The sequence below is a fragment of the Poecilia formosa genome, unplaced genomic scaffold (assembly GCF_000485575.1).
Source record: "Poecilia formosa unplaced genomic scaffold, Poecilia_formosa-5.1.2 Scaffold56, whole genome shotgun sequence".
NCBI classification, from domain to species: Eukaryota; Metazoa; Chordata; class Actinopteri; order Cyprinodontiformes; family Poeciliidae; genus Poecilia; species Poecilia formosa.
Genome location: NW_006799995.1, coordinates 313,126 through 331,070, shown reverse-complemented (window position 1 = coordinate 331,070; position 17,945 = coordinate 313,126). Strand labels below are relative to the sequence as shown.

The following is a 17,945-nucleotide window of genomic DNA, read 5'->3' as shown; positions in this document are numbered from 1 at the left end:
TTTGTTTGTAGCAATGAAGACATGTTGCACAAGTAAAAAAAAAAAAAAAAATCAAGAAATACAGAATCGTAACTGAGCTTTTTTCTCTTTTTTCTCCTAAGTCTTGAATAATAAAGTTTGGAATATACGGATAGTCGCTTTTTCATTCTGCATGTCAGTTCCTTTGTGGCCAAATAATGTGCAGACAACAGTCAACACAAGCCAAGCTTAACCAGGGCTTAATGTCTTCACACCACAATTCTGTTTTTCTCTTTTAAGGGGCACAACTCTGTAATTTGACCTACATCACATTTTTCTGTTTGGGCATTTTCAGGTCCAGCGGCCACGTCGCAGAAACAATGGGCTGGATCGGGCTTTGAAGTCAGCCCCCAATGAAAGTGGAGCGACTGACACATGAAATGCCCTCACAGCTGGGCTGCCCCCAGTCAAAAGAAAAACAAATACTTTGACTGAGAGGGGGACACGCCGCTCCTGTCTGAGCTTCCTAAGGCCCTGAGCCACCGCCGGGATGTGGGCTTTCACGATATGCCGGTAATGATGGATGGATTGGGAAGAAAGTCTATTCACATGGAGATGTTACATCATAAATATTTACACAGGGCTGCCGTTTCCATGTAAAAGCCTCTGCTATGACACGCTGGAAAAATCCAATGGACCAAAATAAGTGCAAGAGAATGAAAACTGCAGAAAAGCAGCCAAGTGCTCATTTTGGAGCGTGTGCAACAGTCGGTGATACAATAATACCAATCTGAGCTTATGAGTTGGTGTTTTTCTCAGTGAGACAAATTATCTTTTCTACGGCAGACTGCGAGCTTTATTTACTTTTATGCCTGACTGAATAAACTGCTGTGTTACAGAATCACTGGACCTCTTTGAACAAATCCTGAATACCAAAATACTAAAAAGGCAGAGTTTGACTTTGAATTACCAACATTTATTTTCCATTGTGATTAAGATCTACGAATGGAAAACAAATTAGAAATAGGATGATAGATCCACCTCACGAACCAATACACAATACTGAATTCAAAAATAAGAGAAAGGACAACATTTTGACAATATACATATTTAGGGAAAATAAGAACACACTCCTTCTGATTTCACAAAAGACTTTACAAAAAGATTTTACAGATTATGTGCTGCATTTCAAAGAATTTGTAAAAAGTGTCCAGGTTTGATCAGTCTGTGTATGGAAGGTTTTTATGCTTTTCTATTACTAATGTGGCCTTATATCAAACAATGCCGGAAAATGCTACATTTTTGTTATTTGCAAACATAAAAAAGGTACTCAAAATGAGAATGGCAGTAAAACATGACAGAGAGGCAGAAACATCTTTAACTGTCTCTTCAGTGTACAAGTGCATTTTTGATTCGTCTAGATTCTGAAGTAGATTATTAAACGCAGTCTGGTTTAAAAAAAAATAGTTTGACAGTCCTTTTAGTTTAGTTTAATGAAGCTAAAGTTCCTTTTACGTAACTTTAGCTTCATGTTACCTATTAGCCAGTCGCTGCATTTTCACCATGTTTATAAACCATTACCCTCTTGTCAGTCACTCTCTTCCCATTTTTAACTACCACTTTCTATGTTGTTGTGGCTTGTTTGCTTGTAGTGAAATAAATTATAATTAAAAGTACCTCTAAGGTTTTACAAATAGAAAAAGAGTGAATCACTCTTAAACAATGCTAAAAAAAAAAAATTCTGTTGAGTGTTGACTGAAGTGTAACCCAGATTCCTTAACCTCTTAACTCATGAGGATTTCACAGAACCAACGTCTAACTTGTAAGTGTTTTGGGCGAAACTAATTAGAGGCTAAAAACTATAAAGCAAACTTTAAGCTTAGCTTGAAGCCAACGCTAACCTTAGCAGTGTTAGCTGCTAAAGGTTTGACATTGGCAGTTTTTTTTTTTTTTTTCATTGGAAATGATCTTATTTGTTATTGTTTTTTATTTTACTTTTTTTTTTCCAAATTGAGCACATTGTTGTCGAACAAAATATTTTAGTGTAAATACCTAGTAAAAGGGAATTCCCTAATTTTTTAGTAACCTGAAGACGAGTCTTACCAGTTATATGAACAAACAACAACTCTAGAAGTGCTTTCTTTTTTTTCTTTTTTTTTTACTTTAAAATAAAAGTCTCAGATATAGACACTTAAATCTGTCAATTTTATGTCAGGGTGCACTGTTATACCTATCAATAAAACAAATACGGTACCATTTTATTATCGTGTTACGCCCTTAGGAAGAAAGGAAGAATGCACATATGGTTACTGAGGTCACCCTTACTTTATATAATAACTATACCTGAGTTACTGCGCCTTTCTTTGAGAGGGGGCAGAAGTGGAAAGCAGACACACCAATGTTGTTGGCAAACAGTCATACAAATTTCTTCTCACTGAGTTCAATTAAAAGCCTTATAGTCCCCTGAGATTATCCCCGCTAACCAATGAAAACAATTTTGGTGGTTTAATTTTCCTGAGACTGTCTAGGAGAGGAACTCCATCTTTTCGAAAAGTTTGTCGGAGCCACGAGGAGTGGGGGGAGAGCAGAGGGGTGTCAAGGTCTCATGTTAGAGCCAGTTGGCCTTTATGATTAGTTTCATTAACATACAACAAAAGCCAATTAAGCTTACTGTGCTCAGTTATGTTGTTGTTTTGTGGTTAGACAAGCAGTATTACTCTGGACTTCAGCTGAATCTCACTTAACTTTGCTCCTACAAGCAACCTGCTCAAAGGCACTCTTTAATGCTGTTACAAAAGGGAGGGAATAAAAATACGCACAGTGTATTTCTCCGAGGCTCAGTGTTCGCGAACTGCACAAATTGTGCAACATGATACTATGAAACTGCAATAAAAAGTCAATTTATTTGAAGGCCTCTGCACACATCCTTACAAGGGACGGCAATAATGGTGCAGGACTCTGTATGTGGGAATCTGTGATTGCAGGGAGGTACACCGGGCCCTGATTGATGTGGGGAGTGTGTCTTCTTTCTGGTTCGTGAGTGACACCAGCAGAAACAAAAGAGTGCGGTGTAGCATTCCACCTCGATTCACAGCCACGCCAGCCCCCCGGTGTTAGCGAGGGTCCCTGGTTTGACATGAGACAGCCCAGACTGTCACTTCTGAATGTTTAGATCCCTCTTGACTAGGAGGCCAGGGGCAAGGGCTGTTGTGTGCATCCTCATGACAGACTCCCACATCAGCATTGTGCTCATACTGGCTAACATCATTAGCACAGAAGGTTTCATCTCACGGAGGGAGAGGGAGGAAAGAAAAAAAAAAAAATCAACCCAGTTTTTTCAAGTCACAAGTCATTAGCGTTCTCTAGAGAGTCAAATTGTACAGAGGCTGATTTTTTATCAGCAACAAAAGGTTTTATACTCTTGTTAATTTGGTGGATGTCATCTGCACTTAGATGTCTGTGTCTAATGTCTTACAGTAATAAATGCCACGCAGTGGAAAAATTGCATTATTTTGTCAAGATGAGAATGTGGGACGGAGTTACAACAGCATCCAGACATAAAACAGGCATAAAAAAAATAAAACAACACGACACAATTAGCAGAACGGTGCAACCTGGAGAACAAGAATTTGGCAAACATGCTTGAAAAAACCGAGACAGCGCGTTGCTAAAATGCTATTTATTACTTCCACCTTAAGCAGTTCCAGTTCTCCAATGGACTGTTAAGTGTCTATTTGTGTGTTTTTTGGCATTGTGACTTCTGCAAGTCAGGCAAAAAACAAAAAACAAAAAGCCTCTACCAGCTGCCCCCATAAGGCAGCTTATGTCAGGAAACATAACTGGTGGTTTTTTATGTGTCAAAACTGCCTTTTTGTTCCTGTAGTTTTGAGTCGCTGGAGCCTGGCAGGGCTTCCAACGCACTCTGTTGTACATTTTATTCAGTATGGATCCGTCACACTAAGACAGAGAGATAGAGAGTCAAAGAGAGAGACGGAGAGGAGGAAGAGCAGGAGGAGGAGGAGGAGGGGAAGGGGGAGCGGAGGGGGTTCTCTTTGGAAAACAGATACATCAGTGAGCCTGTATAGTGTACAACATTGCTGTGAGTTAATCAGTTGGAAAATAAAACGGTGGGATTCTAATAAGTCATTTGTCAATTTTTACAACCCCCAGACACATTGATCCGCGGGGATTAATGAAGATGCCTGATATTGTTGGAGATATGAACAGGGGAGATGGTGGGGACAGTAATCAGTCATGTTAGGGATTTGCCCTACCTCGTTTCTCTCTTCCTGGGGAGTCAATCCGTGCAGGGGTGGGGGGCTCGTCTCATCTGAGAAAGAAGGCAAAGGGGTCCGGGGGGAGAAGAGCATTAAAAACCTGGACAAGGTTTACCTCTGTGGGCTGTTGTAGTGCCTTGGGAAAAAGAACAAACTTGAATTTTTCTTTTATTATTATTATTTTATATGATAAAACCAACACAAAGACAATCAACTATTGTATAGTCAAGTTAACTGAGACTGGTTTGCTTTTACAAGACTAGATCTGTATGTAATGGCTACATTTCAATGAATTTATTGTCCAGTTCAAGCTTTCTGACTGAAGGCATATGGCGTCTAACTGTTCAATATCCATGTCTACACTCTGGTTCAGTCCATGTAATCAAAACCCATATAAGCAGATAACTCCAGAATCATTTCAGGAATTCTTAGGCTGTCTGTTTATTTGTGTTAAAAACTTTACATCGCATCAGAAAACAGAGTAATATCGGTGGCACAGCAGAAATCAGCAAACTGTCATGATTTAAAGGTTTAAATTTTGTTCATTTCTTAAACAGGTCTATTTAAAGTACAGAATGAATGCATTTCTGATTTATCCCTGATTTATTTTGTTTATGTTCCAAATACTTAGGGTATCCAATAAAGTGCAAGAGATATATTCAGAACTTTTTTAATAAAAACAAACTATTAACATTAACATCTAATCTTCAGCTCCAGAATGAAAAAAATAGTTTCAGGTTAATTGTTTTCTGTTTCATGATATTAAAAGATTTCCAGGGGTATAATTTTAACCACATTTGTCACAACCTTCAAACAATGTACTTATATTTTCATATAAAACAACACAAAAATAGGGCATAGCTGGACACTGAAAGGAAAAGAATGCATAGTTCTTAACTTTTATGTGCATTTGTATGCCTTTATAACTCCAATAATCCTAAATGAAACTTACTGCAACTAACTGTCTTCAAATTCACCGTTAGTGATAAGTATAAGAATCACATAAAGCCAGTGCTGAAGTGCCTGTAAGAAATCCCATTTGCAGTTTGTCACAGTGATGAAAATTATACTGCAAGCATATGGAAGAAGGTGCAATGTGATCTTCATGTACTAAAAAGCATGGCCTATCCATCCTAACATGCACGGCTCAGTCAAAGTCTAAATCCCACTTATAACTAGTTGCACAAGTTTAAAATTGCTTTTCAAGCTGATGGAGAAATACTGTGGACATGTTTTAACTGTAACTTCAGCAAAAGACGGCAGTCAAAGGGTTGAATACAAATGCGTTTAATAATATAAATAAAATAATTTTTAAAATTCAGATCTTCTGTATTGCTACACCTTGTGTTGGTACGTCTCATAAGATCAAAATATACTGAAGATTGCGGTTGTAACGGGATGAAATGCGAAAAGGCTCAAGAGGTGTGGATACTTTTGCAAGGCACTGTATATGAACATAATGTTCCTGCATTTGCATAGCTCCTCCATGCTGCAGTGCATGCTTATTAGAATAATGTGACTCTAAAGATGATGCTTTTGTCCAACCCTGTCCTTTTGATGAAAACAGGCCCCTCGTCCCAGTTGGAAGAAAAGGATGATGGAGGTTTGCGAACCTCTTTGACTGACGGGAGGCTACGGGGAGAGGGTACAGTTAACCCTATGGGGAAGGAAGGATAGACACGGCTAAAATGTAAGGTTGATTGCTTCATCTAAGTCCTTCTTTTATTAGTGCAGCCACAGAAATCCAGACAAAGTTTCAGTGTTGTACCAGGACACGCCGCGTCTTAAATCCTCTCTAAAGTTTCCTAACCTTGAGAGCACATGCACCCTAGAAAAAAAGTAATAATAATTCTAACCTGATCTTCCTACTTATTTTATATCTCCCCTCAGCAACCCAACTTCTTCTCGGCAACAGTGCAGTTATTAATTCATGAGGCACTAATTAGTTCTTTGTTTAATTTTGTGTTAAACAGACTGACCGGAATGATAACGACTCGCGCTGTAGCTCTCCGGTCCCATGCCACTCCTGTTTGCTACAACAAGGGAGCATCGTGCGACTAGCATGATGAACCCAATTCCCTTCTAAGTTGCACTTCATTAAGTCAAAATGTGACAAGGAGCTTAGAGGAAGAACTGGCAGATCTGATCATACATAACAATGCAGGCCCAGTAAGTTTGAGGGGAGTGAACGGGGGGGATGTGGAGCGGGGGATAGTGGAATCCAGCATGCATGTTGATAATTTTCTATTTTTAACCCTTGGGGCCGTCTTTCATTTTCCTTTAATTGTTTTTGTTCAGAGCTGCACTGTCCTCTTTTTAAATTGCAGCTCCTATCAACTCTCATGATCAACCCCCTGTGCAACATTACAGGCAGACAAGTAAACAACAGGGTTGCCCTTTTCTTTTATAACGTATGGCAAATTCTTCGGAAATATGTGTGACACACCTTCCCACTTAACTTCTGATTCGAAGGCAACTCACGCAGAAGGAAAACGGTTGATTGACACAAAAGACGTGCAGCCATTTCAATAAAAGAGAAATGAAAAAGGAACAAATTTGGCTGCAAAAGTTGAAAAACCTGCTGGGGGAGGCCACAGCTGAGATTCAAATTTGTTTAGGTATTTGAACTTCTTGAACTTTCTCGCTTTTTGTTACGTTACAGCTACAAATTGTGATGGATTTTACACGATGGACTGATGAAAACAATTGAAAGATTGTGTTACAGTTTGAAGTACAAAATGAATTGTGTGCATTTAAAGCTGAAGAATGTAACTTTTATATATATAAAAAAGTTTTTTTATATATATATTTGTTACAGCTGCCATTGTCACCCTCCCTCTTCTTCCCTACAGAGCTACAGCTCCTCTCTCTCAGTGGACCCTGCCATGAATATGGAGGCTAGTTAGCATGATGACAGATAAGCAGTAAGTTGTTTCTCTGTCATTAGCACAGCTGCAGCAAGCCAACAATCTTGAGCAGCGCATACACCAGCATGATTGACAGTGCTAAGATGGCTCTGACTGGTTTTTTCTGACTAGGAGTGGAGCATTTTTCAGATGGAAGTAGGAGCACTCGGAGGAAGACATTAACAAATATGAAAAAAAAATAAATTATGAAGATTACTTACAGTATCTAAAAGTTGAGCCCCCTAAGCCATTTTTATTGACTTTGAACTATGTTTCACTGCAAAGATAGCAGCACCTTTAAAGTATATCTCCAGCAGCTTGTACATGTAGAATCTGAAATGTTTGCCCATTTTTTTTTTTTTTTTTTTTTTTGCGAAAACAGCTAACGCTCATTCAGTCATTCAGCTTTCGGGTCATTGTTCTGTTGGAACGTGAATGTCAAGCCTTTTGCAGCCTCTGGCAGGATTTCTTACACGAGAGCTTTGCATTTAGCTCCACCTATCTCCCAATCAACCCGACACCATAGTGCTGCCATCACCACGTTTCACTCATGGATGTTATGCTTAGGATTGTGTAGTGTTACTTTTTCATCGCATGTTGAATTGTGAGGGTCAAAAAGTTACAGTTTGGACTCATCTGACCAAATCGCATTCTTCCACATGTTTGTGTGTCTCTTAAATTGCACACACATGCACGCTGTATAGGATTGGGATACTTCTGAAAATGATTGGCTGAACTAAATTTAATTTACTGATGTACAGCAAAGATGTCTGAATATAAATGCAAAGTAATGTTTAATAATTTTTATTTAAAAAATATTTTAAAAAAAACAATATTTGATTTTCTTTCCACTTCATATTTATGCACTACTAAGTGTTGACTAAAATCCATGAGAAAATGTGAGAATGCATACCATTTATTTTCTTATCATGTCACATTTTCTCTGTCAATTTAAACTACATACCATATTTTCTGTATAACACTTCCTAAATAAAAATTTCGGACTGTTCAAACCAAATCAATCAACACACCTTTTGACATGTCTATTGGTAGAAGCTTAAAAACACACAGCAGGTCGACCCTTGAATGACACACTGTCTCATGCTTTGTGTCTGAGAGCACTTTACTCATTTACAAAGTGAAGATTCTCTTTTCTATCCTTTTTTTATTTATTTTTTTTGTCCCCGAGGCAAATCATCTGCTGAAACGCACTGCTAAGATGTTTAGCCTCTGCAAGTATCTTCCCACTGGCTGAAGATATGATAAAATCAAAAAGCAGACAAGTAATTACACTGTATAATAGGCAAGATTGGCATTTTCAAAATCATTTTCATGTGGATGGAAATGACATTGCATAGACTATTCTGTATTCACTGGTGCAGATAAATAAACAAGGCATGGAGAAGAAGGGTGGGGGGTGCACACAGAACGCACAGTACAATAGCAAGCAGGTCAGTAATTAGAAACTCTGTTTGCACAGTAATAATTTTAATATATTCATCAGGAAACAGAGCATGCCTGGCATGATAAAATCCCATCAAGAAACATATCCCAACTGCGTTAACCTTTTAAACAGGCTGGCAGCACATTGCAGAGAACCTCGAATAGATGAACATGAACGTGCACCTCCACTCATCCATATATTTTGAAATTTCACTACAATAAGCTGTTGATGCAGCACCAAGGGAATATGCAGCCACTTTTACTATACAAAAACTCCTGAATGTTTATTGATAGCGCCAGAAATGTTCTTCTCGACTGCTTTTATTGCACTGCACGCCCTCCCGACACGTGTGTAGCTCAAATGCGTGAAGAAAAGGACCTGTGAGTGTGTATAACCTTGTTTGTTATTGAAGGTGGCAGTGATGATGCTATGGAAATTATTGCAAATTACTTAAAGGGCTCCTGACATGTAAAAACCTTGACCTCATAATGCCATTTATGCATAATTCTTTAGAAAAAAAAAATCCTGGTGCAGCAGAAAATTAATAATCATAATCATGAACACCATTTTTTTTAAATAATTGAAAGCAGCTCAAAACAGATTCATAAATTGCTGTGATTTTTTATGTGGTCCTTAAAGATTTCTTTTTTTAGAATTTTTTTTAGCTTTTCTTGTCACATGTAGATGTTTTAGATTGTCTAACAAAATTAAACATTCAACAAAAATAATGGGTAAATATAAAATTCAAGCTTCAAATAATGATTTAATAATGATCAACGATTTAATGACAAAAACAAAACAAAAGCTGTTAAAACATCCCTAATTTGTTGGTGCTACACTTGACTGCAACAAGGCTTTGGTCAAACTGGACATACATTTTGCACATCACTGGCAAAGTTTTACCCAATTAGCTTCGCATAATTGTTCTATTTCAACCACAACAGATGGTTTATTAGCATGAACATCATAGCATCTCAGACTGACTTATTCCCAGACTTTGACTAGGCCACTTCAAAACCTCTTCCTTTTGTGTTTTAGCCTTGCAGACATGGACTTGCTGATTATTTTGGGACATTGTCTTGCAACATTAGAGGTTCTTACTGAGTCCAAAAGCTTTTGTAGACAGATAGATGTCAGTGACTTTGCTTCTCATCTCTTCATGAATAACTTTGGCTTGTGTTACTCTTTGAGGTCTACTTTATGTTGTCAGATAGGCTCTATTTGCTGGATTTCTTTATTTTATAGATTTGGCAGTGATCAGGCCTGGCTAAAACAAAAATGTATTAAAACCACAGTTAAGTCACAATTTAACAACAATGACAATGACTTTTTCCACATGGGATCAGATTGGTTTGGACGGCATTTTTCTTGTAATTTATCAATTAACGTTATATTCACTCTGATTTTCTGCCTGGTATTAAAAAATGTTTGATGGTCTGACACATTTCCTTGTAAGAGTGACAAAAAAGCAGAAACAGAAGAATTTAGTGAAGAGACACGCTCTTCCTCACAGCGCTGTATGTCAACGCAAACCAGTCTGACATTAAGTAGTAAACAAGTTAAGTTGCTACATCAGAGGCCTAGTCTTTTAATTATTACAAATCAAAATAACAGGAACAAGCAAACACACAGTTGGCTGAACAGCAAAGTTTAAAATAATAACCCTCTTTGCAGTAATGACTGCCAGACTATTGTTTAAGTTTCCTGGTTTCATTTCCCACACATAAACTCAGAAACGTACAAGTTTACGTGACCTCATTCTACACGAAACAACCTCTAATTACATGAAGTGGAAGCCGCAACGAGAATACACTTCTCACTGCAAAGGTCTGCGCGCCGAGCCCTCCAATCTGACTCTGGTTCGCAGATTTTTTAACACGCCGGGGAGAGAGCAAGTGGTCATTTACTCATGCATATTTGACAGCACCTAGTAGGCCCCTTTTTGTTCTGTCACTTCTGGCTCCTATTCTCTCTTTCCCCCCAGGAGAGGAAGGAGTCAGGGACTTGAGGGCAGCCACCTCTGCAGCCCCGCTCTCCCCTCCGAGCCTAATTTTTGTTGTCCTGCCCTTTGAAACCTCAATCTCACGCAGGACCAAAGAATGGTGATCCATGTGCAACAAGTGCCGGTGCCATGGAAACCCCCGTTTTGGCCCCAAAATATCCCTTTTTATCCCTTTTGAAGACCTGTCACCAGGCAGAGCGAGCACAACACGACCCTGGGGCCCGGCCATGACAAAGCCTATTTTCTGCCTGCTCCTTGATTGATTAAAAAAGACTTTTTAGTAAAAAACCATGTAAAAGGAAACAAAAAGTGATACAGAGAAGAAAGGGATGATGGGAGTGGTGAGATCGGGTGAATCCTCGCCGCACTATCACACATTAAAAAAAATCATAATCGCAACAAAGGACGGGGGCAGGTTATGCATGCAAGAATGACAACAATGGTAATTATGGCAATAATGGAAAAAGTTTGGTGTTGGTGTTCAGTTACTGCCAACGTCACAGAGCTGCTCAGCTTTGTATTGAGTACAAATGTACAACCACTGAAAAACAAATCATTGTTCAATAATTTTATTCTGCAGATAATTATTTTCTAATAAAGTTTGTTCCGAGGTATTCATACTGCTCAAACTTTTCCTCATTCTGTCATGTTACATTCAGTGACTGGATGGAGGAAGACTGTGATCATCAACTGCTCAAAGATTCGCTATTCAATTTAGGTCTGGGTTGATCTAACAAGTCAATATTAGAGATGCATCGATATGAAAATCCAGGCCAAAATCGATATAATAGAATTACTGGAGCCAATAACAAATATCTGCCTATATTATGTAGAATGTTTATTTTTATTTTCTTTGTACACTGTGAAAAAAACAATCACACCATTGACAATGCTTCAGCTAAATACCCCAAGATCCCATCATTATGTTAAAAAAAATGACTAACATTGTCCGATATCAATGTTAACGTCGATTTATTCCGCATTTTTGGTCATTTGCTTTAATAAAGTGAACTACAGGTACAGGTGTCTAATGCTGCTCCTCAAAAGCTCGCGTCCTGCATGTCTTAGATGTTGCCTTCACTAAAAGACTAAGTAATATTTTGGTAATCTGAATCAGCAGTGGGGCACCAGCCTTTGGGCAAATCCTTATGGAAGAAAAAAAAACTTAATTTCACCCAATCCAGCTCCCAAAAAACTGATCAGATTCCCAAAGGGATTAAAGGAAACCATTCCCACTGCATGATGCCGCCCACACCGTACCTTCCACCAACAAATATTCTTGAACAATTTGAAGACCATCCTTTTATTCAATTTTACAGTTATGTATTTGCTTTGTGATGGTTCATCACCTAAAATCCCAGTTAAAAGCATTGTTTTTAACTTGGCAAAACATGAAAAACTTTTAACTATTTTGCAAGGCCATGCGCATGTTTTCTGTGACAAACAAAATTATGCAGGTAGCGACACGAAATGGGATCAATAGTCCATTGTATATTTTGCCCATCCGCTCGACCTGAGTGACAGATAATTCAAAACAAAGAAAGACGAGCTCCGCCGATCCGAGAGAAGAGAGACCGTAATATTAATTCATTTCAACAGCACAGGCTGACTTGCTTAAGTTTCTGTTTTCTGTGACAAACAGTATCTTTAAATATATGTCTTCAATCTTTAACTTAGTTGCTGATATGCAGGTGTCAAGCACTAACTTAACTGAATTAACCGTTCCATGTAGTGTAAAAAAAAGAGAACATGTTCGCTTTCATCAGCCTTATAGAAAGGCTGGGGGTTTTTTTGTGCAGAGATATGCAGTAGATATTTGCAGAGACGATGGGTGAGGGAGGGCAAGAGCGGAGAGGAGGAGAGGCATCAGCGGCGTCCACACAGCAATTAGTATTCCAGATCCTGATGGTTTTAAACACAAAAAGGCCTCGCCAAATCCCCACGGCGGAGGTGTCAGACGGAAAATGACGAAAATCTGCTCCTTGACAGGGAGTCATTTATATTTTAGCTTCGTTCCATTATCTTAACGAATCCATCATCAGCCAATGCAATATTAACAGCAGAAAATCAACTCATTAGATCCAGGGGGATTTAATCAAGATTGCAATCATGTATGCGGTTCCTGGAGAGTTGGTGTCTTCTTTTTTTTTTTTTTTTCTTTTTGGTCCTTTCCACGTAATTGCCGCATCTCAGATCTTAATAAATTATTCTCGATATGAGATTGATGCCTTTTTTTTCCCCCTCCCTTGCCTCTCACGCCTTGCACTCACTGTCTCCAACTATAATATTTACCATAAACATTATTATGTCATGGGCACACAGTTTAAAATGGCCTTTAGCTAACTCGCAGAAGTAATTGGCTTCTCCATTTCTCTCTAGTTTCCCTGCTAATTGCCCAGTGATATTACTAACAGTTCCCTCAGAAATAAAGAAAAGGCCTCTTTTGCACAAGCTGTGATGTGTTGCTAGGATTTTTCAACCTTTATATGCGGATGTAGAAAGAATTTCCTGTGTTTGATATTGCCTAACAAGACATGCGAGCAGATGAAAGCGCATTCCACTTTTGATATGTTAAACTTTATATGAAACCCTGGCAGCACGGGGAAAATAGAAAGAATTCAAATTTCAGGTTGATTTCTTTTGGCCCCATTTCTATGGAAAACGCTCAGCAGGAAAGGAAGCACAACTGCCACACAGACATAACTGTTTAAACCTTAAATGATTAATATTGTGTTAAACTCGCTGAAAACCTGCTATGTCTGAGCAGCATTCTTGGATGGATGGATGGATGGATGGATGGATGGATGGATGGATGGATGGATGGATGGATGGATGGATGGATGGATGGATGGAAACAAACTGCAGAGATCATTAGTGAACAAGCAGCTGTGTGAAGACCAAGGATCATAGCAGAAAGGTCAGAGTTGAAGTTGCGGAGAAGTTTTCAGTGCATTATATCATAGAGAAAATAAAAAAGTATGTCACAGCTGAAAATCTTGCAAGACATGGCTATCCCAGCAATGTAAAAAGTCTTCAGGGTGCAAATGACAGATGAATAAGGTTTTAGTTTTTTGTGTGCAGTGCTTGTGCGCCCCTACTCTAATGCTGCCCTGGGTATCTGCTCTTGTAGTCAATATCAGAAACAGTCACCAGTTGTACATGTACATGTGGTGGCAGCAGCATGCTGTGGGCAGGATTTTTCTTAAACAGTGACAAGAAAACTGAAAAATAAATAATAACCAATGAATCAGTTACCTTCTACGATACAATGAAGCACTACTTTGTCTTCATCTTTCACATACTATCTAAAAATAAAAACATTATTAATCGCAGGCTCCAGCCTGTAACAAACATGTAACTTCTTCCTTTTATCTCAGGTTAAGACTAGAAAACAAGAGAACTGCACAATTGACAGGCTGCACAACACTGCCCTCGTCGGGAACAGTAACTGGACTAAAAATGAGAGAAAAACAAGCAAAAAAAAAACAATTGTTATATCAAAGTATATGAATCCAGGGATTTTTGACTTGGACAGCGTAAAACTTAATTTGTTTTTAAAATAAAGAAAAACATTTTTAAAAAACCTTCTAAAACTGAGGAGGACTCCACTGCTGCTTCACCATGAGGAGAAAAAATTTAAACCAATACTAACTTTTACTTAAGCGATTTTAATTTCTGTCTCTGAATGTGAAAATCTGACAGTAAATAGTATTTAGGTTTGTCTTTTGTTAATACAGTGAAAAACAATACAGGTTAATGTCTAAATTAAGTAAATATTAAGCAATTTATGCTTATTTGAATATTTCAGAATATTAAACAGTATTTTCTCAATTTTAACAGAGAAATTTTGAAAGACAACTTGATTTCTATGAAATTCAATTTGTCTGCATCATATAAAAAAAAAATAATCATAATTTTTTTTTATAAACTACAGATAGGTTGTCATTCTTTCATTCAACAGGCCTTCTCCCTCGAACAGAACGGATTAACTTCAAACATGTTCAACATGATCCAAAAGTGTAAAATCTGTCAGAGAGACCTTTAATCTGCCTATGGAACAAAGCCTTTTGTACAAGGACTAACCTGACCTTGTCACTGCAAGTTTAACTTGCTGTCTACTAAGCAATATAAAGCCCTGGCCAGCCCTCCTCGTCTTCTCCCTCCCTGTAAGTCTTCCTCCCTCTCTCTCTTCCTCCTCGGACACAGAACCCCCTCCAGTTCTCTGTTTGTGTGTGGAAGGGGAGGGCTTAATGCGGGGGGTAACTACAGCACCAAATGCTGTGTTAATCCCTGTTTCTCTGAGATGGCCAACGGTAAATCCGAGCCCTCTGTAAACCAATCTCAGGGTTTTTTATCTTGATTTATTAGATTACGTGTCCCGGGTCCCTGAGCCCAGGCTCCTAATCCTAATCGGAATAGACAAGTATTAGCCCAGTTCAAGGGGAGCTAAACAGCAGCAGTGGCCAACTTTCAGTAAGAGGGAAACTACCAGCTCATAGGCTTCATGTAGCATCTTTTTTTTTTCTTATCCTTTTTTCTTGACTTACATTAGTAGAATGAGTGCGTAATTAAATACATAAATCCTCACAAAGCAACCCTCAAAAGGCCTAAAACCACTGAAGCCCGTCCAGTTTGGCTTTCTTCTCCCCCCCCCTCCTGCACAATGAAGTTACTGAGCCAAGCCCAATCATTTGTATTTTTCTCAGATTTTTAACAGTGTGCAGGGCGAACATGAAGGTCCCATTGAAAACAACTGCAAGAATTAATTTTACATCTCAGTGAATTCAAGGCAGTGTTGTCAAATTATAAGCAACAATGCTATGTAACTAATTTCCCCTGGTCCAGAGACTGTAAGTAATCACTTTTCATCTGTAATAATAAATCGCATATAATTAGTAAAGTGTCTCCGCCCTTTCTTTCAGACAAGCTGGTCCTCACAATATAGTTTGTAGCCTTAAATCTCAATGAAAGGAGACTCTCAAGCATATTGTAATTTGCTGCTCTCGCACTTTTTTTTCTTGTTTTTTTTTTCAACCAGTCCACCCAGTGCGGAGCAGCAACTGGGGTTAAGTTGGATGCAGTCCATGTGACACATGAGGCTAAGGGCTGGGGGAACATTAAGAAGTGTGTGCTCATACACTAATGCTGGTGGCAGCTGTTAGTCTGCCAAAAACTGCAGCAGCAGCAGCAGCAGCGGCAAGGATATCCTGAAATACTATTGAAAACCACTAAACCTCCTCCGCGCTGATGTAAAGCTATACAGCTTCTTGGCGCCAGCACGATCACTGATCAATCTGGGAAAGTTAAAAATGGAGCCAGGTTTGGGGACTAAATGAGCTGCTTTTCAGCCAGGAAGGTCAGGCTGGTGATCCCGGGAGCATTACAAGGAAAGCTCTTGTTTTGTTTTTTTTGTTTTTTGTTCCTTCTGCCCCCCCCCCACTCCATTTTGAGAAAGTTTGAACTTGTGGCCACAACAGCTGTGACATATGTTCTTGCATTTGTGCTGCAAATGCATCTCTGTCATTGCATAAGTACATCTAGACTTTTTCTGTGTGTGTCCCCTGACCAGTGCGCTCAGGCTGCCCCCCTGCCCATTGCCCTCAGGGCTGCTGACAGGGAAGCTAAGGCAGATGTGACAGCCATGTCTGGTCCCTGTATGTGCTTGTTTGTCCCTGAAAATGAGACACCAATATCACTCGATCCCCCTGGGCATGTTTAGCTCCACCACACTGCATACATCTGATACCAACCGGAAGCCAACACCATTAAAACAAATATTTCCGCTGGTGGACTGTAAGAAGCTGCATTATAAGTTCATTGGCTTTTTAGTTTTAAATGTACACAGAAGACAGTAGTCGACCATTTTTAGGTGGTTATGTCAAACCATGCCCAGCTCAGTGTTAGTCGTATTGGATCCAGAGAGATTGTAAATATCAATTTTGAAAGTCTCGTCATATATTCTCAGTTGCTTTTAGGCCAACCATTTTAACTGGCTGTATTTTTAGTGCTCTAATAGGTTTTCTGTCAGTAATTCCATGGTCATGTTTAAACATGCTTGTAGCAAGGCTGCAAAATAAACCGCAAATTTAGATTAATCACAAAATATGCATTAGGAATATTGCTAAGAAATCTTTGGATTGCTAAAAAAAAAAAAAAAAAAAGTTAGGTACCATTCAGACTCTATTGCAGTAGTATATTTGTTCATGTGTAGGTGGGCATTAAGATGTTTTGGTAAAGTTAATAAAAAAACACACAAGCTGTTTCTTTGCCAAAACAGCAGAAACAATCTTTGTTGTTGACATGGAAATAATGGCGTTCCCTTTTTTTTCAGGGGCAGAATAAGTTAATTAACTTCTCTTTCCCATTTCAGTAGATGGATTGAATAGAGCCAGGTATATTTCTTTACAACCTAACTCTGCTTTAAATTTCTCCACATCTTTCTTCCTGACCTGTCTGCTGTGTTTCTCAGTCTTCATGATGCCGTTTGGTCTCTGATGTTCTCCAACAAACCTCTAAAGCCTTTGAAGAGCAGCTGGCATCAGGCTGAGATTAAATTACACGCAGGCTATTAATTAGGAGTGTCAGAGACTTTACATATTTTTATTTTGAATACATTTTAATCCCCCCTTTAAAATAAACTTCACAAAAAAAAAAAAATAAATCACACAAATCACAAAATCCCCAAAGACATTGAAGTAGGTGGGTATGAATACTTTTGCGATCCACAGTATCGCATACACGATGTTAAAATACCTGATGCAGTGTATTGTTTGGCAGGGCTGATGGAGCCTGCCAAACAAAAGTGAGGAGCTAATTTCCTCAGCTCTAGTGTTTTGTTCTGAGACCTAAGTGTCGCTAAGTGTACTTTCCAAGGAATATTCATTTCGTTTGGATGGCCTCGTCAGCCTTGTGACCCAATCCATATCCACTGTGTCCTGTGTGCCCTCTCCGGTCCCTGACTCTTTTCTGTAAGTGGCAGATATTTCACCTGCCTATCAGTTTCCCTTTAAACCTGCTGCTATGTGCAGGAAAGGCGCCCATATAGGGTCACTGATTGTCCTCTGCCAGGCCCTCTCTGGAGCAACTATCTGGCTGTCTCCACTTCCTCTGCTTCTATCACTCAAATTACAACATGTAGAGGTCACCGGCAGAGTTTGGTTCAACAGAGCTAATTAACTTTGATATAGTTTTACATAATATTGTGACGGAAAAAGTACAAGCCCCAGGTGACTCATGACTTAAGAAGTAAATCATAAATTCAGGCCGCCCTGATCTTATTTGCAATGGGGAAGCAGCAGGCTTCTTTAATTTTTCTCCACTTGCTGGAACACAGCCTGGAAGATGTTCAGCAAAGAGGC

General features: G+C 38.9%; 2 long non-coding RNA genes across 2 annotated transcripts in view; one reads left to right on the top strand and one right to left on the bottom strand.

Annotated features, from left to right (window-relative positions):
* LOC107836410 (uncharacterized) overlaps nt 1–3,737 on the top strand; it is a 12,462-nt gene extending 8,725 nt beyond the window's left edge. Inside the window, exon 2 of the long non-coding RNA XR_001662293.1 lies at nt 314–3,737. This is a non-coding gene — a long non-coding RNA (uncharacterized LOC107836410). The remainder of the gene's footprint in view (nt 1–313) is intronic.
* Nucleotides 1,556–17,945, bottom strand: part of LOC103138918 (uncharacterized) — a 98,647-nt gene continuing 82,257 nt past the window's right edge. Inside the window, exons 4-5 of the long non-coding RNA XR_476344.2 lie at nt 4,233–4,288; nt 1,556–3,915 (exon numbers count right to left, since the gene is read on the bottom strand). This is a non-coding gene — a long non-coding RNA (uncharacterized LOC103138918). The remainder of the gene's footprint in view (nt 3,916–4,232; nt 4,289–17,945) is intronic.